The 24388-nt window shown below is 50.9% G+C and overlaps 1 protein-coding gene across 1 annotated transcript in view; it reads left to right on the top strand.

Annotated features, from left to right (window-relative positions):
- LOC146857260 (uromodulin-like) overlaps positions 1-24388 on the top strand; it is a 389869-nt gene that overhangs the window by 292496 nt on the left and 72985 nt on the right. The gene's annotated exons all lie outside the window — the stretch shown is intronic.

Below are 24388 nucleotides of genomic sequence, written 5' to 3'. Positions count from 1 at the left end.
CTCATTGACAACAACATAGTAGTTGAATTCCATAAATGATCTTTACAAGTTATAAGGAATTCATGTTGTGGGGTGGTCGACGACGTTTCGAACCCAATTATTAGGGTTCATCTTCAGGACAGTGGTGAGCATGCTGAAATTAAAGAGGGGGAAGGGGAATGGGAACGCATTTGTTTAAGACCCTGTGTATATGTATACAAACACATTACTGCATACATTCTAGTAAATACAATAATAGCTCCCTAGAAGGAAAAAAGGAAAATAATTCTTACATTTGGCAGGCATTATAATCATGCGTTTGAAACAAATTATCAAGAATTAGAGTTGGAGTCCTGTGGTAAATTAATTCAATATTACCTCATCTCAGAATTTCTATACTTAATAATCATAATTTCAGTCAAAGCAAAGAGAGGAGTCCGTGGTGTTCGAGTAAAAAAAAGGGTCCAGTAGCTGCAGAACCAAGCGGGTACAGGAGTGGTCTGCAGTTTTATTCACACATCAGAATATTTATACAGTTTTCAGTCAATAGGAAAAAGAAGAAAGGAGAAGTGACAAGAAAAAGGGACGTGACAAGCAGTAATTTCCAACAGATGTGTCAAGGTAGGGGCGTGTCTTGTGTCTCGTGAGAGGGCATGTGATGTGTGGAAATGTGTTCTCTTTCAGTTGAAGGCCCTTACTCATTCGGGGGTTTATCTCTGGCTTAAAGTCAAGAACAGGAACCATCTTGTGTAAAACAGGAACTATCTTGCTGGTTCTGGGAATTGGCAGAACAACAGAAATGTGTGTTCACAGTGTACAGCCTTGTGCTTCCTCTAATAGTTGGTGTGGTTTCAGGGCCTAACCTCGTGCTTCCTCTTTCAGTTGGGGGTGGTCACAGGGCAGCTGGTGTGACAGGCTGAGTCACCAACAATGGACAGGATGTGGCTGAGTCTCTGGCACTACTGGGGGAAGGAGCAGGGGGTTGTGCAAGATTCAATGGGGATGTGAAGGACAGTTTTCAGACAAGTTGCTGAGAGCATGTCACACACAAAATGGGTGTTTGTCTGAGACAAATGGCTACCAGGCAGAAACAGGGAAATGATGGGGCACAAATGTCAATTTTATTTCCACATTCCCTCCTTGCCCCAGAGTGTACCTATATTATATCTCAATTTGCATGAGATCATCTATACATTCTTTTAGCATAATTCTTTCCCTTTCTCTCTGCTGGACAAGTGGTTTAGGAATGCAGTTTGCAGCGCATGGACCGCACAGGGCAGGACCACATTGGATGCAAAGGCAGCATCCAGTTATTATCAGGAATATTATACCTGCCGCTGACAGCAGTTGCCATCCCCAGGACAATATTATCTTCCAGAACCAATCAGACCACGTCCAGGTGCCAGGTTCTTGATGTAAACTTACGGCTACCTTGTGTAATTTTGTTATGGCCGTGTATACAGATGGGGAATTATCAGGAATAAATATACAGCAGCTAGAGCCTATAATTTTACAGGCTCCGCCTCTGTCAGCCAGGATGATGTCAAGGACAAGGCAATTTTGGAGAGTAACCAATCGTATGGCGGACTGCTCCTGGGTTAAGCTCCCCAGGGCAGACTCCGTCTGGTTTACAATTGCCTCTAAGGTCCTTGTCAACCTGCGTATAAGCTTGCTGTTCTGTACAGGGCCAACAAAGAAGAAGAACCCTTTGTTAAAATCTGTATACTGTTCCCATGAGGTTTCTGTTTGGTCAACCAAGGAGGTATTGATCATTCTTTTATGTCTGACATGGGGCACTAGGAGGTCTCGGTGGTAAGTGGATGGGGCCACAAAGACAGGGGGTAACAGGAATGCTATATAACAAGTTCCCCCCCAGTTCAAGGGCAGCTGCACATAGGCCGTTTGGCCACAGACGAAATAAGTATGGCGAGATGCTTGAAATGAGGACTTTCCTCTGTCTTCAAAACTTATAGTGGTATGACAGTCACTGTGTCCTAATTGAACAGAGACATTTTTCTGGATGCACAGGTGTCCTTTTACTGGTGAGACCGAGATGGAAGGGGGACCAGCATTCTTTTTAGGTTTGGTATTTAACATCTTGTAGGAAATGGTCATGTTCCCTTGCTTGTATTCTTCACTTTCTAGGACTGTTCCTGTCGCCTGAGGACTTCCATCCTTATTTGGGTAACAGGCAGCATTAAGTACCTTGTTTAAGTTTCCCCAAGGCCACCCATTCTTGCATGAATTATTTCCATCAGGGCAGGAGGTGGGGGTGGTATCGTCAGCTGTTATTAGGGCGAACCAGGCTTCACAAGTCCCATTATAGGAAAATGGAAAGGGGAAAAGAGGCATCCCTCCCTTTTTCTGATGAGGTGGGAGGCGGCCACATATCCAGCAATTTGTGCTATTGCTGGCCTGATGATGTAGTGTAACATCTGTATAAAGGTATTGTTTTGCAAGGCTAGTCTATGGGCTTGTTCATGAGGGGGTAGGTCATGATATGTGTGTTACTGAGTGCTGTTGGGTGCATGAGAGGTGTGTGGTGTTGGAGGAAAAACAGTGTGGAGGATCCGTCCAAGACACGTCATAATGGTTAAGAAGAAAAACAATATCATTAAACATATGATAGAACCACTACGCAATTTCTTAAAGTTCTTGTTTCTGCATTTCATTCTATCTTTTTCCCACATAGTCAAGGTGTTTAAATCCATCCCCATGCTCCAACCGCTTCACCACTGGACCTGCGCCCAGTGGACTTAATTAGCCAGAGTCCGGATGCAGACCTTAACTTTGATTTATATTCTTGTTGTGGGGTCAGTTCCAAAGGCACAAAAGATTGTTCTGTTACAATGTCACTAGGGTTGGCAGCGTCGCCGGCAACAGTGTCTCTTTGTCCAAAATATTTCCGGCAGTGGCTCGCGTGTAGCCAGCACTTCTTGCCTTCGACCTTCACCGCCGTCCGCGTGGTTAGGAGCGCGAGCTTCGGAGTCTTCCACCTGGGCTGAAGAGGACTGGTCCTGTCGAAGTTTCTTATCATCACCCAGTCGCCGGGTCGGATGGTGTGTTCTCCAGGGGCGGTTTTGTCAGGGAAGGCTGCAGTGACCAGTGAACGACAAGATTGGAGTGCAGACATCAAGGAAGCCAGGTAATATCAGTCAATATTCTGCTGCCTACATCAGTAATTCTTTTAGGCATTGGCGTACCCCACATATTTGGTGGTCTGCCAAAGACCACCTCATACGGAGATAGACCAGTTCTGGAATGTGCTACCATACGCATGTAGAAGAGGGCAACCGGTAAGGCTACCATCCAGTCCACGCCTTTGTCTGTACATATCTTGGCCAATTTTGTCTTCAAAATCTGGTTGTGTCTCTCTACTAGACCTGCTGCTTGAGGATGTCTTACGCAGGGAAATTTTCAAGTGTACCCTAACAGAAGAGACACTTGCTTCATGAGTTCAGAGGAGAAGGGCTGGCCGTTGTCTGAGTAGATGACACGGGGCAACCCATATCTCGGGAAATATTCTCTTACTAGTTGCTTAGCAGTTGACGTTGCAGTGTAATCTGGGACGGGAAAGGCTTCTGTCCATCTGGTCAGAGCACATACTACAACTAGCACATACTTGTGACCTCTACATCTCTCCATCTGGATATAGTTCATTTGGAGAACTTCAAATGGATGGTCAGGGGGTTGGAATCCACCCTGCTCCACCTTTGTGCCTTTACCTGGGTTGAACTGATTACAAATCATGCACGTTTTAACTTTTTGTTTGGCTGCAGCTCTCAAATGTTTGTTGTGCCATATGTTCTGTATGCTGTCTAACATTGCTTTTTCTCCCAGATGCGCTGGTCTATGTATGGTGTTTATTATAACCTGTACCATAGCATCCGGCAGAAACCATACTGCTCTTTCAGGTGTCATCCAACCCTGATGTGTAAGGACCCCTCCTTTTTCCTTCCATTCTAGCAGTTCCTGTGGTGTGGTGTGACTTTGGACATCCTGGATGTCAGAAAAGGGGTCTCGTATTGCGTATTGGCGGTGTAGTATATTCAATTCTGTGTTTGCTGCTAATTTGGCTGCACTGTCTGCGGAATCATTTCCTTTTGATATTTCATCGGTTCCTTTTGTGTGCGCTTTACACTTTAATACTGCAACTTTTGCTGGTTACTGACTGGCCTCTAAGAGGGCAGTGATGAGTGTAGCATGCTGTATTTTAGACCCGTGTGATGTGAGGAATCCTCTCTCTTTCCACAATGTGCCGAAGTTGTGTACAACCCCGAAAGTGTACTGTGAATCAGTGTAAATGTTAACTGATTTTCCTTTTGCTAAGTGACATGCTCGTGTTAGTGCTATGAGTTCGGCTGCTTGTGCCGACAGTATCTCTATCTTGTGTGCTTCCAAGGTGTTTGTACCATTTATGACGGCATAGGCTGCTACTAGTTCTCCAGTGGGGAGTCTCATGCAAGAACCATCAACAAAAAGTGTCATTTCTGCCTTAGAAAGGGGAGTATCTTGTAAATCTGGTCTGGGTTTGGTCACTAAATCAATTATGTCAATACAATCGTGAAGTTGTTCAGTAGGAGAGGTCAGTGGCAACAGTGTTGCTGGGTTTAAAATGTTGCATCGTCTAATCTCAATATGTGGCTGAAAAAGCGTCATGCAAAGACAATATATCCCTGTGAAAAAGCGTCATCTCATATTCGGCGAGTCTTGCTATTGTCAGATGCTGTGTTTGCGTTCTGTTTAGCAGAAGTTCTACAGCGTGTGGGACCTGGACTATCAGATGATGTCCCAATACAATAGCATTGCTTTGTCTAATAGCTTGTGCAGTAGCTGCTACTGATTTTAGGCATGCAGGTAATGCTTGTGCTACTGGATCTAATGTACTTGAAAAATAACCACATGGTCTATGTCTGTCTGCTTGAAGTTGGGTCAGGACTGATAGTGCTGTACCTGAGTTTTCTGTTACAAACAAGGGAAAATCTTTGGTGTAATCAGGTGTTGCTAACACTGGGGCTTGACACATAGTCTTTTTAAGAGACTGAAAAGCTTGCGTTTGCTCATCTGTCCAGGGTAATTGTGGAGTAGCGCCAGCTTCGAGTGTTGTCAGCTGCACTAATGGTTTAGAAATGAGTGCAAATTGTGGGATCCACTGTCTACAATATGAGATGAGACCAACAAAAGCTCGAACTTGTTTCTGTGTGGTTGATTGTGGTATTTGTTGTATGAGCTGGATGCATTCCTGTGTAAGCTGCCTACCCTCCTTTGACAGCAAGTGCCGTAAGTATGCCACTTGCTGTAAACAAAATTGGAGCTTACCAGGGGAAACTTTATGGCCATTTGCAGCTAGGAATTCTAGTACTAGTAGTGATGCTTCAGCACATGCTGCGTCAGAATCCATAAAAAAAATGACATAAAAATGAATCAAAAGAGGAGAGGGCAAAATTGCAAAAGTGGGTGTTTGTTTCAATTAAATTAAGGGACGACAACGCGCAGTTAGCATGGCGCTCGATTTAACCAGCTAAGACATGGAATTCCAAAAAGTGTAACAGGTGGTGCTAATTAGATGAAGTCCCGTGCTGGGAGCACTCACGTAAAGCAGCTAATTAAACAAACTTGGTTTAAAAGAGCTATGATGGCTTAGCGCTGGCAGTGAATACGGAAGCAAGCACACTATAAGAAATGAAGGCACAGGGGTGACTTGATTAATTCTATTCGAAAAAGCTGTCAGAGGTACAGGGATAAGTGAGGGAAAAAGGGGCCTGAATTAATCTGTCCAATGTGGATGAAACAAAGAGCGCATGTGAAAGCAGCGCATGTGAAAGCATTCCGGCTAAGAACCATGAAGTGTCTAAGGTCAAATGAGGGGCGAAAACACGTACTATTTTGAAGTTAAACTGCCTGTAAAGTTACGGTGTAGTTCCTAGAGGCTCCAAAGTGGGAGGCAGGGGATTCAAAGGCTGTATTGAATGAGAGCCAGAATGTGGAAAAATTAACTGTAGTTGGGAAATGAATAATGGGATGGGTGTGAGAGATTTAAACACGAGTGAGAAACTTACTGAATGATTTGAAAACAAGCAGCTTGGCAGTACATAGATCTGCCTGGAGAATATAATTCTGAAATGTAGAGAAATGTGAAATATGAGCTCCATAGGTAATGTGCTCTGCGAAGTTATTATTAGCGCTGGGGAAGAGACCGGAGAAAACTTACTTCTTTAGAGGGGAGACAGGGCAGTGAATGGGAGCCTGAGGCCGAGCAGTCAGAGACGTCTTGCAGCTGCTGGGGCTGGCTGATGAATGCGGAAATAGCGTCCCTTGCCTGTGTAGTTTATAGTAGGGCTCCATAAACACATTTAATCATGATATCTGCAGAGATTATTGTTTATTACCTATGGGGATTAAAGAGATTTGTAGACGAAGTTTGGTGGAAAAAATTTTGTTTTTTGAAGAATATAAAATGTATAAGAGATATTGGTGTCTGTAAGGGGGTATCTTTTGTGTTGATAAAGGACTTTTTATATGAGTTGTTACATTTGATGTTTGATTCTACAGAGTGATAATTGTCTTTATAATACAGATCAAAGTATAAGTTGCATAACTTTGAAATCTACATTACAGGTGACCTGTTACTTTCTACCTTATATTTGTGACTAATGAATCCTATTAATCTGGATAATTAAATATCTATATAATCTTTTACTCTGGGGCTTTCACTATTTTTCGGTGTTTGGATACTCATAGCTTTATTAGTATACTGAATTCAGGGATCTATATTGCTTTTAACACTGGGTGATGTTTACTTTTATGTGTTTTTCTATATATATATAAATGTTTAGAGTGTAATTAATATTATATTCAACTTTGTTTACATATTGTTTATTTGGGTTTGCAGCCTAGAAGAAGTCTATATTGCTTGATTTAGCATGACGAAACAGGTGTTGGCTGCCAAAGAAATGATTTATGTTGGATGAATACATCAGGCTGCCACAGAAATGATTTATGTTGGATGAATACATCATATTGTATGATTTGGACGTACGGACTGGAGTGCTGTACCAATTGAATATATAATTTGGAAAGAATAAGAATACATTTATGGTCCATGGAACATGGTGGGTGTTAGATCTGGGGGTCTCTAGTTGGCAGAGGTATACACCTTAGACCAAATAGGGATCCTTGCTTCTAGTCAGGGTACAGGGACACACACGGTAGATAACCCCTGCTCACCCTCTAGGTAGCTTGGCTCGAGCAGACAGGCTTATCCCCAAGGCAATGTGTAAGGTATTTGCACATAGACACCACAATGTTCCCCCCTCCGTACACCACAAACTTAGACCACACAGGTGAGTTATATCAAAAATAATATATCTTTATCTAGTTTCCGCAGTTGAAGGCAAGTATCACAGGTTTACACAATATTCGCTTTCTTGGTTGGTCGGGATCGTCAGACGATAGTCTCTAGTCTCTTGAGTGATTCGATACTCACTGAGAATGAATCAATTTGTAGGCTCTCGATGTTTTAGGCAGCTACGTTGCTCCGGCAGTGTCGCTGCGCTCGTTGTACAAGCGCTCCTCGGGCTGTTCGGTGCAAGGATTCCACAACTCCCTCGACGAGCCCCCAATGACGATGTCGACGTCACCGGAGTCAGCCACTCACAGCGCGGCTTCGTAGAGCAGGGAAATACGACTCTCGATCTGCTTCAGGCCTCCGGGTCGCGGCAAGGCACGTGCCGATGAGCACGTCGATCTTCTTGATGCGGCAACCGGTGTCGGGCCCGGTTCGGTGCGGTACTCTCTAGCAAGACAGAGAGCAGCCAGCCCACCTCACAGGCAGATGTTGAGAAGCTTGTTAGAACAGTCCACGGTCCCTGCAGCACACAGCAGCGCAGGTGGGACACAGCAGAGTCTTGAGTTCTTGGCAACCTTTCTATCCCTGGGTTGCGAAACAGGAGGCCAGCTCTTCTCAGGCCCTTGGAGATTCAGTTGAAGACACAGCACACAGCAAAGTCTTGTTTGGTCAAGTGGATAGGGTCAGCACACAGCAGGACCCCTTCTTCTCCTTAGCTTCAGTTGTACGCCAGAACAGGTCAGCCTTTAGAGTACACAGCACGGCAATCTTCCTTTGGTTCTTCGGCGGTCCGTCTTTCAGCAGAGGTTCCTCTCGATGGTCGAATCTAAAAATCTGTTGTCAGGGGTCTTGTACTTATACCCCTAGAAGTCTTTGAAGTCTTTGTGCAAGTGGGTCCTGAGCCCGGTCTGATCCAGTTCTGGGTGTTGTTGGAGCACTTTGTTTTCCTGGATTCTACATTCTTTTCAGAGCGAGGGGCAGAGTCGTCAGCCGCCCAGCAGGAGGTGGAGCCAGCAGAGTGGCAGGCAGGCACAGCCCTATTCAATCCCAGGTGCCATCTCCTCCCTCCACTCTCCTTGCGATTGTCGCCATTCAGCAGAGGGCTGACTCAGCCAACCTCCCGGGGGATCCCCAGTCCCTGTCGCTCTCAAACCAGACAGTCAATCCACAAGCGCGCCCAGGCACACAGAAGGGTCAGACCAGAGAACAGCTACTCTCTAAAAAGTACTGTTCTCCAACTCAGGATTTAAAAACAATCTCTCCTAAAAGATGTGTTATTAAATGCTGAGCTCAGGGATATCAAACACTCATGTCTTATCTTGTTCGTATGAGAAGATAGGCGGATAGCCATTGGCACCCGCCTCCCTCATGTTAGCCTATGGAACAAGATAACCTTGCAGTAGTGAACACACAAAATGGCCGGTGTTCACTACCAGAACATGTTACCTGCACTAGTACATGCTCTACCTTCTACATACACTGCACCCTGCCCAGGGGGGTACCTTGGGCCTTCCATAGGGATGACTGATGTGTACGAAAAGGGAAGGGTTAGGCCCGGTCAGTGTGGACACTGGCCAGGAGGACATGGCAGTCTGGAGACTGCAGGCAGGCCTGCGGCGGCAGGCCTGAGACACTGTTTTAGGGCTACACAGGTGGGTGGCGCAATCAGCGCTGCAGACCCACTAGTAGCATCTGTCATCACCAGCCCTGGCACACACAGTGCACTTTACTAGGGACTTCATGGTGATACAGATATGCCAATCAGGTATATCCAATCAATACGATATTTTACACAGGGAGCACTTACACTCTGGCACTGATTAGCAGTGGCAGAGTGTCCAAAGCATCTAAACCAGCAAAACGAAATCCAGCACAGCATCAAAAATCCATGTAGCAGAGGCAAAAGATAGGGGAAAAACCCACGCCAAGGATGTCAGGTCTAACACGTGTCCCCTCCAGCTGAAAGCGGGGAGAACTACCCACCCTCTTGGGAGTTCTCATCGCTAAGGCGGAAAAACCTGGACAGACCATCAGCATTGGCGTGCTCTGTACCGGGACGGTGTTCCACCGTAAAGTCCATTCCCTGTAGGGAGATGGACCACCTCAACAGTTTTGGATTCTCACCCCTCATCTGCATTAACCATCTGAGAGGCCTGTGGTCGGTCTGAACACGGAAGTGAGTCCCAAACAGGTAGGGCCTCAGCGTCTTCAGGGCCCAGACCACAGCAAATGCTTCCCGTTCAATAGCGCTCCACCTCTGTTCCCTGGGAAGTAGCCTCCTACTAATGAAAGCTACGGGTTGGTCCCCGCCCTCGTCGTCCATCTGTGAGAGTACTGCTCCCACGCCTTGCTCTGAAGCGTCTGTCTGCACTACGAACTCACTCGAAAAGTCAGGCGCCTTAAGCACCTGTGCTGTGCACATTGCAGTTTTCAGGGCATCAAAAGCAGTTTGACAGGCCTCGGTCCAATTCACTTTCCTGGGCTGATTTCTAGAGGTTAGTTCCGTCAAGGGGGCAACCATGGTGCCGTATCCCTTGATGAACCGTCTGTAATACCCGGTGAGTCCTAGGAAGGCTCTCACCTCTGTCTGCGTCTTGGGGGGTTCCCAAGCCAGAATGGTATCGATCTTCGCCTGTAGGGGCGCCACCTGGCCGCTCCCCACCTGGTGTCCCAAATACACCACTGATCCCTGCCCTTTCTGGCACTTACTGGCCTTGATAGTGAGGCCTGCCTTCTGCAGCGCCCTCAACACTTCACAGAGGTGTTGCAAGTGTTCCTCCCAAGTGGAGCTGAACACAGCAATGTCATCCAGGTACGCGGCGCTGAATTGCTCCAGCCCGGTCAGTACCCAGTTGACCAGTCTCTGGAAGGTGGCAGGGGCATTTTTCAATCCAAAGGGCATGACTCGAAACTGGAAGTTCCCCTCTGGCGTTGAAAATGCCGACCTCTCCTTTGCCCCGTCAGTTAAGGCAATCTGCCAGCCAGTACCCTGAAGTCAAATCGAAGGTGCTGAGGTGCCGGGCAGCACCTAACCGATCCACGAGCTCATCAGCTCTGGGGATGGGGTGCGCGTCAGTCTTGGTGACCGCATTGAGCCCGCGGTAGTCCATGCAAAACCGAAGTTCTGACGGGCCACCGGGTGTAGCAGATTTCTTGGGAACGAGGACCACTGGGCTAGCCCAGGGACTGCTAGAGGGCTCAATTACCCCTAACGCCAACATCTTGGAAACTTCTTCCTTGATGCTGGCCCTGACCTTGTCAGCTACTCTGTAAAACTTCTGTTTCACAGGCAGGCTATCTCCAGTATCCACATCATGGACGCACCAATTGGTGACACCTGGTGTCAGGGAGAACAGTGAGGCAAACTGACCCAACACCTGGCGACAGTCTCTCTGCTGCTCTGGGGTCAGGGTGGGCGAGCGGACCACACCATCCACTGACCCGTCTTGCTCCTTGGTTGCCAGGAGGTCAGGGAGAGGATCACTATCCTCTTCCCCACCATCATCTGTAGCCATGAGCATCGTCACTTCAGACCTCTCGAAGTGGGGTTTGAGGCGGTTCACATGCAAGACTCTAAGGGGCTGCCTAGGAGTCTTCATGTTGATCAGGTAGGTCACCTCACTCTTGCGCTCTACCACCTCATATGGCCCGGTCCACTTGTCGCGGAGCACGCAAGGCTCCACCGGCGCCATCACCCACACTTTCTGCCCGGGATGAAATTCTACCAGAGTGGTATTCTGGTCGTACCATCTTTTCATCTCCTCCTGGCTGGCTTCTAGGTTCTCCTGAGCGAGCTTCCTGAAGCGCTGTGTTTGGTTGCGGATGGCCAGCACATAGCTGAACACATCCTGGGGGGTTTTCCCACGGGATTTCTCCCACCCCTCCTTCACCAGTGTGAGAGGTCCTCTAACAGGGTGGCCATACAGCAGTTCAAAGGGGCTGAACCCTAAGGACTTCTGAGGCACCTCCCTATAGGCAAACAACAGGCATGGTAACAAGACGTCCCACTTCCGTCTCATGGGCTCTGCTAGGCCCATAATCATACCTTTCAGGGTGCGGTTGAACCTTTCAACCAACCCATTTCCTTGATGGTGGTAAGGAGTGGTGAACTTATAAGTTACTCCACACTCCTCCCACAGAGACTTCATATACCTAGAGATGAAGTTGGTACCCCGGTCGGAGACCACCTCTCGGGGGAACCCCACGCGGGAAAAGATCCCCATCAATGCACGGCCCACCACGGGTGCTGTGATTGTCCTGAGAGGGACTGCTTCCGGGTACCGAGTGGCGTGATCCACCAAGACCAGGATAAACCTGTTGCCTAAGGCGGTCTTGGGATCCAGGGGCCCTACGATATCAATGCCCACCCGCTCGAAAGGGGTGCTCACTACAGGAAACGGCTGGAAGGGCGCCACGCACTTCCCTCCGCTCTTACCACTGGCTTGACAGGTTTGGCAAGACTTACAAAAGGTACCGACGTGCTTCTTCATCTGAGGCCAGTAGAAGTGGGTGACAAGCCTGTGATAGGTCTTGTCTTGCCCCAGATGTCCTGCGAGAGGCACGTCGTGAGCCAGACCCAGTAAGAAGTTCCTGAAGCGCTCGGGTACCACCAGCACACGGGCTGCACCGGGCTCAGCGAACTTAGGCTCACTATACAGTAAGTCATCCTCCCAGTAAATCAAATGTTCCCTGGACCCTAGGCCTGCTGCCTGGTCTGCAGCCTGCTGCCGCACACCGACGAGAGAAGGGCACTCCTTCTGAGCCTGGCAGAATTCCTCCCTGGAGGGGCCACCCTCTTGCTGCCAATGGGTCAGCTCAGGCAACTCCCCCAGTTCGGCCACCTGCTCCCCTGTAGGTTCCAGGGCATCCCCCTCAGGTTCTGCTTCCTCCTGGACCGTGGGAACAGCGGGGGCCGGTTTCCCGCGCCCTCTGCCCCTTCCTCTCCTGGCAGGTTCCTGGGCCATTGTTCCAGGCTCCAGTTCTACTAATCCACCCTTACTGGCTGTCATGGCACGTGTGGATACACAGATCCACGCTGGCAGTCCTAACATCTCTAAGTGAGTTCTGTGCTCTACGTCCTTCCATGGAGAACTCTCCAGGTCGTTACCCAACAGACAATCTACCGGCAAGGCATCACTGACACAGACTTCCAAGGTACCAGAGACTCCCCCCCATGTAAAGGGAACACGCGCCATCTTGCAGAGGCGAACTGAAGTGTCAGCTGCCACTACTGGGTGGAGCACATTGGGAATGACTTGCTCTTCAGACACCCACTGACACCTGACAGATGTAACACTAGCCCCGGTGTCTCTCAGAGCCTCTACCTCCCTCCCATTGATGGTCACCTTTTGCCCGTATTTCTTAGTGTTAGCGGGTATCAAGGTATCCTGGACCATCTCTTGGTCTCCTAACGAGACAAGGGTCATCATTGCTAATCTCTCTTCCCCACTGGAAATCAAATCCCCTCCCAAAACTACACTAGCTAACCCTGGGACTGGAGCAGCAGCTGGTGCTGGGGATTTCTTGGGACATTTAGGGGCGATGTGCCCCACTTCCCTACAAGCATAGCAAGTAGGCGGTGGTCTGTTGCCCTTAGGGGGCCAAGACCTCTTCGGCTTGGGGGCTTGGGACTCCTTCTCCTGGGAACTGTTTTGGGGCCCTTTAGAGAACTCCTTACTGTTACCCTTGTCCTCTCCACCTTTCTGCTGGGGACCCTGTCCACCCTTGGCTGGCATACTTACCACCCCTTTGTTGACCCTGGTGCTAGTCCAGCGGTCTGCCTCTTTAGCAAGCTCACTGGGATCAGTTAACTTGCTGTCTAAAAGATGCTGGCGCAGCTCTGGAACACATAGACTACTCAAGTGCTCCCAACTAATCAAGTGACACAACCCCACATAATCAGTAACTTTGCTGCCCTTTATCCAACCTTCCAGTGCACGCGTGTACATACTCACACACTCCACCCACGTACTCGAATCAAGTTTCTTGAAGTTCCTAAACTTCTGGCGGTACTGTTCTGGTGTAAGCCCATACCTGAGGCATAAGGCCTCCTTCATCGTGGGTTAGGTTAAGGTCCCTGCTATTTCTAAGTGTGCTAAGACATCCCTCCCAGAGGCCTCAAAATGCTTCCACAAACCCGCTCCCCAACTCTTCTCAGGCACTTCATTCATCTTCAAGGCAAGCTCATAGGATCTAAACCATGCATAGATATCCTCACCCCTCTGATAATTCTGCACCAAATCTTTCGGTATGTATACTTTACCCGCCTGTACTGGTTGTGCGCTGCCACCATTCGGGCTGGACGCCACTTGTTTGGCTTTAATGTCCAGCTCCCTCATGCTCAACTCATGAGCCAACTGGAGTTTCTTCTCTTCCAAAGCGAGAGCATTCCTCCTCTCCTCCGCCTCTTTCTCACTGTCAAGGCGCAGTTTCCTTTCTTCCGCTTGAGCTTTGAGCTTAAAAAGTTCAATCTCATGGGCTCTAACCCTCTGGTTTTCCTCCAGCTCCTCTGGAGAGAGGCTCCTACTGGAATGGGCGCTGCCAGCCCTAGACGCTGGCCTATTCACTGGCAGATCATCGGATCCAAATCCGTGCTCCGGTGTGCCATCCCCTTCAGTAGTTTCCTCGGTTGCGCCATTCTTGGCCTCCCACCAGGCCCTTAGAGCTTTCTGTAGCTCCGTCTTGTTGGCGCTGCCCTTCGCTGGGCATCCAAGCTGCTTGCAGAATTGCTTTAGTTGCTCCTTCTTATACTCGAGCAACTTTTTCACTTCGAATTGCAATTCCGACTCCTCACCTACTCCATTCAGAGACATGATGCTTCGTCGATCCTCCAAGAATAGTCTTCGCAAAAACTTCGTGCGATGCAACTGCTTACTAGATTAGTGATGTACGAAGAATCACTGCAGGTCAAGTGCAAATACTGGTTCTAATCCGCACCGCTGACCACCAATGTTAGATCTGGGGGTCTCTAGTTGGCAGAGGTATACACCTTAGACCAAATAGGGATCCTTGCTTCTAGTCAGGGTACAGGGACACACACGGTAGATAACCCCTGCTCACCCTCTAGGTAGCTTGGCTCGAGCAGACAGGCTTATCCCCAAGGCAATGTGTAAGGTATTTGCACATAGACACCACAATGATCCCCCCTCCGTACACCACAAACTTAGACCACACAGGTGAGTTATATCAAAAATAATATATCTTTATCTAGTTTCCGCAGTTGAAGGCAAGTATCACAGGTTTACACAATATTCGCTTTCTTGGTTGGTCGGGATCATCAGACGATAGTCTCTAGTCTCTTGAGTGATTCGATACTCACTGAGAATGAATCAATTTGTAGGCTCTCGATGTTTTAGGCAGCTACGTTGCTCCGGCAGTGTCGCTGCGCTCGTTGTACAAGCGCTCCTCGGGCTGTTCGGTGCAAGGATTCCACAACTCCCTCGACGAGCCCCCAATGACGATGTCGACGTCACCGGAGTCAGCCACTCACAGCGCGGCTTCGTAGAGCAGGGAAATACGACTCTCGATCTGCTTCAGGCCTCCGGGTCGCGGCAAGGCACGTGCCGATGAGCACGTCGATCTTCTTGATGCGGCAACCGGTGTCGGGCCCGGTTCGGTGCGGTACTCTCTAGCAAGACAGAGAGCAGCCAGCCCACCTCACAGGCAGATGTTGAGAAGCTTGTTAGAACAGTCCACGGTCCCTGCGGCACACAGCAGCGCAGGTGGGACACAGCAGAGTCTTGAGTTCTTGGCAACCTTTCTATCCCTGGGTTGCGAAACAGGAGGCCAGCTCTTCTCAGGCCCTTGGAGATTCAGTTGAAGACACAGCACACAGCAAAGTCTTGTTTGGTCAAGTGGATAGGGTCAGCACACAGCAGGACCCCTTCTTCTCCTTAGCTTCAGTTGTACGCCAGAACAGGTCAGCCTTTAGAGCACAAAGCACGGCAATCTTCCTTTGGTTCTTCGGCGTCCGTCTTTCAGCAGAGGTTCCTCTCGATGGTCGAATCTAAAAATCTGTTGTCAGGGGTCTTGTACTTATACCCCTAGAAGTCTTTGAAGTCTTTGTGCAAGTGGGTCCTGAGCCCGGTCTGATCCAGTTCTGGGTGTTGTTGGAGCACTTTGTTTTCCTGGCCTCTACATTCTTTTCAGAGCGAGGGGCAGAGTCGTCAGCCGCCCAGCAGGAGGTGGAGCCAGCAGAGTGGCAGGCAGGCACAGCCCTATTCAATCCCAGGTGCTATCTCCTCCCTCCACTCTCCTTGTGATTGTCGCCATTCAGCAGAGGGCTGACTCAGCCAACCTCCCGGGGGATCCCCAGTCCCTGTCGCTCTCAAACCAGACAGTCAATCCACAAGCGCGCCCAGGCACACAGAAGGGTCAGACCAGAGAACAGCTACTCTCTAAAAAGTACTGTTCTCCAACTCAGGATTTAAAAACAATCTCTCCTAAAAGATGTGTTATTAAATGCTGAGCTCAGGGATATCAAACACTCATGTCTTTTCTTGTTCGTATGAGAAGATAGGCGGATAGCCATTGGCACCCGCCTCCCTCATGTTAGCCTATGGAACAAGATAACCTTGCAGTAGTGAACACACAAAATGGCCGGTGTTCACTACCAGAACATGTTACCTGCACTAGTACATGCTCTACCTTCTACATACACTGCACCCTGCCCAGGAGGGTACCTTGGGCCTTCCATAGGGATGACTGATGTGTACGAAAAGGGAAGGGTTGGGCCCGGTCAGTGTGGACACTGGCCAGGAGGACATGGCAGTCCGGAGACTGCAGGCAGGCCTGCGGCGGCAGGCCGGAGACACTGTTTTAGGGCTACACAGGTGGGTGGCGCAATCAGCGCTGCAGACCCACTAGTAGCATCTGTCATCACCAGCCCTGGCACACACAGTGCACTTTACTAGGGACTTCATGGTGATACAGATATGCCAATCAGGTATATCCAATCAATAAGATATTTTACACAGGGAGCACTTACACTCTGGCACTGATTAGCAGTGGCAGAGTGTCCAAAGCATCTAAACCAGCAAAACGAAATCCAGCACAGCATCAAAAACCCATGTAGCAGAGGCAAAAGATAGGGGAAAAACCCACGCCAAGGATGTCAGGTCTAACAGTGGGCAAAAAGGATGGAGCAGGGGCATGCACAAAGACATCGGAGGGCAGGGGGAAGGAGAATAGGGGCAGCAAGCTAAGCACAGAGGCTAAGCAGGAGGTCAATGATGGGCCATAGAATTGGGCAATGGAGGGCAGGAGGAGTGGACTGGTACATCATGCTAAATGGAGGGCAGTGGCAGCATATCAGACCATGCATGGCGGGAGGGAGGAGGCTAGTCCATGGATTCAGACAACAGAGGATAGGGAGGAGGTGGATGGGGCAGCAAGCTAACTGTTCAGAGAAGGTGGGTATTAGGAACTTTATTGTTTTAAAAATGTGTGTCTGTGCGAACTACTTAAAATATGAACAAGTATGCAGCATAATCTCACTTTTATTCAGGAAGAAGAGGACGTTTGTGACTGTGACTCTGGGCTCACTTCGCAGAAACACCCCCTGACCCTCCACTCCCCATTGCAAAATGTAATGCCCGTGAAAAGGGTAGGTGGACAAAGTGTTATATAGAACATAGTCCTGAGAGCACCAAAAAGTGTGATATAAGATGAACCGGGGCGTGAAATATAATATGCAATACATTGTGCGCAATGACAGATTAATTGGAGAGCGTGAGATAGCACAGGCACTAGCGCGTGCTATGCGTTATGTGCCTTGGAGTGTAATATGCACAGGGCAGTGTTGTGTAACCTAACTAGTCTTTAAAGTTGTAATATAAAATATGTGCTGGGGAGTGTAACATTGCATATTTACTGTGACAAAGATATGGATCCCAGATTGTAATATGTATGGCATAGCGCTGTGCGATATAACATAGGCAACGAGGAAGGCACGTTAGATGGGGCAATATAACCCGTGCTAAGGCAAGTGTGGCATGATATATTCACGGGGTGGTGTTACAGTGCACATGGGCTAGAGCGTGTCATAGCATACGCACTAGCTGGTGGAATACAACACAGAGGTGTGTGGCACTCGGCGGGCACTGGTGGGTGTAACACAGCATTGGGCTCAACCAGGAGCACACTGTGACTCTCAAGTGAGGTTCATCTCCTTTCCAGAGAGTAAAATAAAAAGTATTACACATTCGGCGGTGGATGTGTGTTTTATTAACCGTGAGGGGGGTTTCTTGCATAGTTTGGTCGAATTTTTGTCGAATCCCCTTTGAATGGCTTGGTGTGCGTGTGTATTAAATGTGCCCGTCAATAGCTACCCATGTTTGTATAAATAAACGACAAGGGTGTCTACTTGGAGAGTACCCACCGGCGGGGGCGCCAGGATTAGGCACGGTAGGGCATTAGACATGTCAGAGCTTCACTAGCAGTGTAATTACATTCCACATGGATTCATTGTATGCATAGTCGCCTTTTAATGAATATCACTCAAATCGTCATGGGGATAGGTACATACGGTTTGTCCAACATGTCCTAGGTGTTTCTATAAATATATATTTTTTTTAAATAAATAGAAAAAGGGGGGCCACACAGCCCTCCTTCTTAAAAAAATAAAATAAATAAAAGACCGGCATCGCGCCGGAGACCACGCCCCCTCCTTGCAGCACTCTGCAAACGCGCCCCCTGGCCAGTTGGGGAATTAATTCCCCTTGAATACTGAGGGTCCCTGAGGGCCAACTAGCCCAACAGGTATCTCCAGTAGGCGCCAGGGAGCTGCATTGCAGAAAGTTGTTGTGAGGCCATGCCCCTTTTTACACCTCTATGCAACGCAGCTCTGTGGCGCTTGCTGGAGGTACCTAGTGGGCTAGTTTGACCCTAGGACCCTTAGGATTCAAGGGGACTTAATCTCTCAACTTAGAACGGCCACAGGGCGTGTTTACACAGTGGTGAATGGAGGGGACGGGGCCTGAGGTGACGTGTGCAAACACGCCCTGTGGCGCGTTTTAAGTTGGGGAAATAATTCCCTTTCAATCCTGAGGGACCCTGGGGGCCAACACGCCCACCAGGTGCTTCCAGTAAGCGCCACTGCTCTGCGTTGCAGAGAGGTGGTGCAGGCCGTGCCCCTTTTTACACCTCTCTGCAATGGCGCTTACTGGGTGTACCCAGTGGGCTATTTTGCCCCTAGGGACCCTCAGGATTCAAGGGGACTTAATCTCCCAACTTAAAAAACGGCCACAGGGCGTGTTTACACAGTGGGGAAGGGAGGGGACGGGGCCTGAGGTGACGTGTGCAAACACGCCCTATGGCGCGTTTTAAGTTGGGGAAATAATTCCCCTTCCATCCTGAGGGCCCCTGGGGGCTAACTAGCCCACCAGGTGCTGCCAGTAAGCGCCACTGAGCTGCGTTGCAGAGAGGTGGTGCAGGCCATGCCACTTTTTACACCTCTCTGCAATGGCGCTTACTGGGCTTCCATAGTGGGCTATTTCTCCCCTAGGGACCATCAGGATTCAAGGGGACTTAATCTCCCTACTTAAAAAACGGCCACAGGGTGTGTTTACACAGTGGGGAAGGGAGGGGACGGGGCCTGAGGTGACGTGTGCAAACACGCCCTGTGGCGCATTTTAAGAGGTAGTTTGAATCCCCTGCCCTAATATATACTAGGGGCTTACAGAGGAGGTCATGCTAATCACAAGGGGACCCCAACGCATAGTGTTCCCTAGTGTATGTAGGTGTTTTCACTGTATTCTGAGTGTCTTTTAACATAGCACTGGCTCTAGGACTGGTTAGTCAGACTCAGTTAACACCAGTATCCGACTGAAAAAGTTGAGGGTACAGGATGATTTTGCAATAAAGCTTCTTTCTGCTCTTCTGTTTGTTCTTTCTGCACGTTATCCTTCTTCCTGCACTTTTCCTTCATCTTTGAGGACTTCTGTTGCTTCTTTCTGAATTTCTTTTTTTTCTTTCTGTCCGTTTTTTCTTCTTTATTCACATGTCCTATCTCTGTAGGCATAGTTAGAATTTAGCATTTAAAAAACCTTTGAAATTCACTGAAAAAACATAGGTTTCAGGCACGGTATAGTTAGGAATTAGCATTTAAATATCCTTAGAGGGGAGGAGCCTAGCGCGCAACCAAGATGGCCGCGTAGGTGCGAAGCTCCCGAGGACCTCCGCGACCTCCTGAATTAATCCTGATTATATCCTGTCTTTGATGAGGGGACTGTGTCTGTGTACCCGAGCTGAGGCGGCACCCGTTTTCCGCTTTCGAATCGGACCCCGGACACTGGTGGGAGCACCGATCGAAGATTGCGGCCTTCTCCGCGCCGGCCCCCCGGATTGGATTTGTGGGGCGATCCGGGGACAAAGCGAACAACAGCGGCGGGCAGGGCTGGGCGACTCGCGTACCCCGCGCTTTCACTTTCGCTTTTGCGCCCTCCTTGCCCTCAAGCGAGGTAGGGTTGCGGAGCGGGGTGCGGTGGTGTGGCCTTGTCCCGGTGCCCGGCTGACCCGCCGGCTGTGAGTTGTCCTGCGGTCCAGTGGTCACCCCCCCCCGGAACCCGTGAACTGGTCTATCGGCCCTTTCGAGGAGATTGGCACGACTTTGGGAGTGCGACATGTCCACAAAGCAAGATGGCGACCGGGCAAAGGTGAAATCGACCCGCCGTGGCCCGGCACATCAGTCAAACAGCATGGACCGCTACACTCTCCAGAAGGGATCCCCAGAGGCACAGCGTACATCCCCCGCGGGCCCGACTGAGGTGTCTGCTCAGCCCGCGGATCTGACCCTCCGGGACGTCATGGGCGCCATTGCCGAGATGAAGGCCTCGGTGGACCAGCGCTTTGATACTCTGGCGCAGAAGATAGACTCGGCCCTGGTGGATGTGGGCCTGGTGAGAGCCGACTTGTCTAAAACAAATGACCGGGTCGATTCCCTGGCCCACACCACCTCGAGTCTCACTACGGACGTGGCGGCCCTTCAAAAGGAGGTGCACCGGCTTGGCCAGGCGAGCGCCCTGATGGACCGTCGATTGGAGGACGCCGAGGGTCGGGCCCGGAGGAACAACGTTCGCATTGTCGGAGTGCCGGAGGGACGGGAGGAGGAGGCGGCAGATTTGTTTGTGGAAGACCTGATCCTTACCCGTCTCCAGCCCCGGGGGCTGAGTAAACTTTTTGCGGTGGAACGTGCTCACAGGGTCCCCGGAGGAAGACCTAAGGCCGGAGCCCCGCCGCGGCCTCTCATTGCCCGGATTTTTAACTTTCGGGACAGAGACGCTATCCTGCAGACTTCCAGGCTACAGGGACCGGTCAAGCTCGATAATATGGACGTGAATTTCTACCCTGACTTTACTCCGACGGTCCAAAAGCAGAGACTGAGTTTTCTCGGAGTTAAACGTCGCCTACGGGACCTGAACCTTAAGTACTCAATGCTTTTTCCAGCTAAGCTGAGGGTGGAGGTGGATGGTCGCACGCACTTTTTTGACCGTCCCGAGGCGGCTGGGGACTGGTTGGATACTCTGCCTGGGGATCGGGGCCGGGGGGGTGGGGGGGGTGCGGTTGGCGGGGAGGGCTCGCCGGATCAGAACTGAGGGGTGAATAGTAGGCCTTGCTCTGGACAACATTCCGGTTACCATTCACTGATCGTGTATGTTCCCCTCCTATGGAGGTCGTACGGGGTCCATTGGGGGCTTTCCCTCCTCCTCTGGGGGACTAGTTAGTTTTTCATCTATGGGGCGACAGGCACACTGCACTTTGGGGGGGCTGTCTGGGCTCATGCAGGGGTGCAGGGAGGGGGGAGTTCTGTTGGGATGGGTGGGCGGGGGTGGAGTGTTGTTTGTTTGCACCGCAAGGCGAACCCTTTACTGTATTGTTGTTTTTGAGATGCTCTGTGGGGGACGACTGATGGCTTCCATGTACGATGGGGGGTAGGGATTTGACTGTGTTATCATGGAACGTTAACGGACTGGGGGATAGGATCAAGCGTGGTGTGGTCCTGCAGTATCTGAAACGTATTTCACCAGATGTGGTCTTCCTGCAGGAGACACACCTTATAGGTAATTCCTTTCATGCCATGAATCGGCGAGGCTATCGCTTGGTGGCCCATTCGGGCTTCACCTCGGGCTCGCGGGGGGTGGGCATCATGATTAAGAACTCGCTCCCATTGGAGATTGATGAGGTGCGCCATGATGAGAGGGGACGTTACACTGTCTTGGTGGGTAGAATGGAGGGCAGAGTGGTCGTTTTTGTATCAGTGTACGTTCCGCCGGGGTTGCAATCTACCACGTTTGCGGACCTGGGGCGCCTCCTCCTTGACCTCCCGGGTGGGCTTCTGGTAGTTGGGGGGGACTTCAATGCGGTGGCTTCTGGGTCTATGGATCGTCATCCCCCCAGGGACCTCCCCCGGGCACAGGCGTGGCTGTCCGGCCTTTTAGATACACTAGGATTGGTGGATTGCTGGCGACTAAAGCATCCCGCGCAGCTGCAATACACCTTCCACTCGGGTGCCCATGGTAGCCTCTCGCGGCTTGATTATGTCCTTGTTCCTGCGGCCTATGCTGGGAGAGTGGGAGAGGTGCGCCATTTGGCGCGGGGTATTTCAGATCACTCCCCACTACTGTTGCACTTTGATGTCTTCCCGAGGGGGGAGGGCAGGGTAGCCCCAATCAATGCCTGGTACCTGCGCGACCCCACTATTCGAGCCGAATTGATCAAATCCTTGCAGCGGTACTTTGAGGAGAATGTGGGGTCTGTCCCTTCGGCTATCTCCCTTTGGGAGGCTTTTAAGGTAGTTCTTAGGGGGGAGGCCCTCTCCTTTATCTCCCATGCCCGGAGGCGCGAGCGGGAGGAGGTAACCCGGGTGGAGGCCGAAATTACTGAACTAGAGGGTGACCTGGGGAGCGGGGTGACGGATGCCACATTGCATGTTCTACACCTCAAGCAGGCGGCCTATAGGGCCCTCGTCACGGAGGCGGCCAGGGGCCTCAGTAGAGAGCAACAGGGGCGACTGTATGATGTGGGTGATAAGGCTGGTAAATTGATTGCGTGGTTGGACAAAAAGGAGAGAGCGAGTCGTGTGGTTCCGTTGATCGAGAGGACGGATGGGGTGTGTGTCACCGAGCCGGACGCCATTGTCTCCTGCTTCGCGGATTATTTCCGCGAGGTGTATTCCCCGGTCTCTCCCTGCTCGGAGGAGGATTCCCATGCCCTGCTTCGGGACATCGCGCTGCCCTCCCTTTCAGTGGAGGACAGGGATTCGCTGGATGCTCCTCCCACCTCGGACGAAATTGCCCTTGCTATCCGCTCGGTCGCATCTGGCAAGGCCATGGGCCCCAATGGCATCCCTATCGAGCTGTATAAGCTGCGACCGGATGTACTGGCGCCCCACCTGCGCGCGATGTTCCTGGCGGCCCGCTCGCGGGGTTCCCTTCCGCCGGACCAGCGTCTGGCTACGATCGTGGTGATCCACAAGGGGGGGAGACCCCGTGAGCGGGTCACATCCTATAGGCCTATCTCGCTCTTGAATGCGGAGCCCAAAATCCTCGCCAAGGTGCTGGCCAACCGGCTGGTCGGCGTGGTGGGCGACTTGGTCCACCAAGACCAGTCCGGCTTCATACCCCATCGTAACACGGCCCTTAATCTGCGACGCTTGCACGGGGTGCTCGCGCGTGTCCCGTTCGTGCGGGAGCCGGCCATCTTGGCGTCCTTGGACGCCACCATGGCGTTTGATACGCTCGAGTGGCCATACATTTGGGCGATGCTGGCGAAGTTTGGCTTCGGACCGGGCTTCATCGGCTGGGTCAAGTTGTTGTATTCCGGCCCATTGGCGCAGGTGGTGGTGAATGGACGAGTTTCGGCTCCATTCGCACTGGGACGGGGCACGCGACAGGGTTGCCCCCTGTCGCCTCTCCTGTTTGCACTGGCCCTGGAGCCCCTGGCGGAGTGGCTGCGGTGGCACCCTTCCATCCGCGGTCTCCGCTGGACCCCCGAGCATGAGGACCGTGTGTCCCTCTACGCTGATGATATCCTTCTATATCTCGCCTCCCCGCGTAAATCACTGCTCGTCCTAGTTGATGTCTTGCGCTCATTCGGTCGCAACTCAGGCCTCGTCATCAACTGGGCGAAATCCTGTGTATATGTGCTTGCCGGGGAGGCTCTGGTCCTTCCAAGGGACTGTCCGATCCAGATTGCCTCCCAGGGGTTTCGGTACCTGGGTATATATATTACTCTGGACCCGGAGGCCCGCTACGAGTGGAATTTGCTGCCCCCCCTCCAGCGCTTGAAGGAGGACGTGGTGCGTTGGCGGCGTCTGCCGCTTTCGCCGCTCGGCCGAGCGGCCTTGTTTAAGATGATGTCGTTGCCGCGCTTTCTGTACGCTCTCCAGAACACTATGGACTTGGTCCCGGCGCGCTACTTCCGGGAGGTGGAGAGTTTGCAGCGTCGCCTGTTCTGGGACGGGAGGCCACGTATTGCCTTGGCCAAATTGACGCTCCCGTGGTACGATGGGGGGGTTGCCCTCCCGGATATTAAACGGTATTACTGGGCCTCCCAGCTAGCTGCGATTAATCATGGCCTTTACGGGCCCGCCCTGAACCCGGCATTTGAAATGGACAAGACGCTCCTGCCCGGTGGCGACTACAATCGAGCGCTCTACTCTGGCGCGCCGGACCCTCGCCTGACGGGACCGACGCGTGTCATGGTGCGTGTATGGCACGCGGCTAACGCAGCTATGGGGTGGAAGGACCGTTTGACCCGGGCGTCACCGCTATATGCGTCCGCGAGGTTGGGCTCCCTGTGGACCTCGAAGGGCTTCGAGAAGTGGGACACGATCGGCATCAGCACAGTGGGAGATCTATGGACGAGGGGGGGATTCAAAACTTTCGAGACGCTGCAGAAGGAGTTTCAGTTGCAAGGCAGTGAGTACTTTCGGTACTTACAAGTCCGCCACGCGCTGGGCTCCGTCTTCCCGGATGTCGCGTCCATTCCGGAGTCTTCCCCCCTGGAGGACAGAGTGCTGGATGGCCATGTCCCAGACAGCACGATCTCCCTTATATATAAAAA

Source organism: Triturus cristatus, chromosome 3_2 (genome assembly GCF_964204655.1).
Source record: "Triturus cristatus chromosome 3_2, aTriCri1.1, whole genome shotgun sequence".
Taxonomy (NCBI): domain Eukaryota; kingdom Metazoa; phylum Chordata; class Amphibia; order Caudata; family Salamandridae; genus Triturus; species Triturus cristatus.
This window is presented reverse-complemented; position numbering and strand designations above follow the sequence as displayed.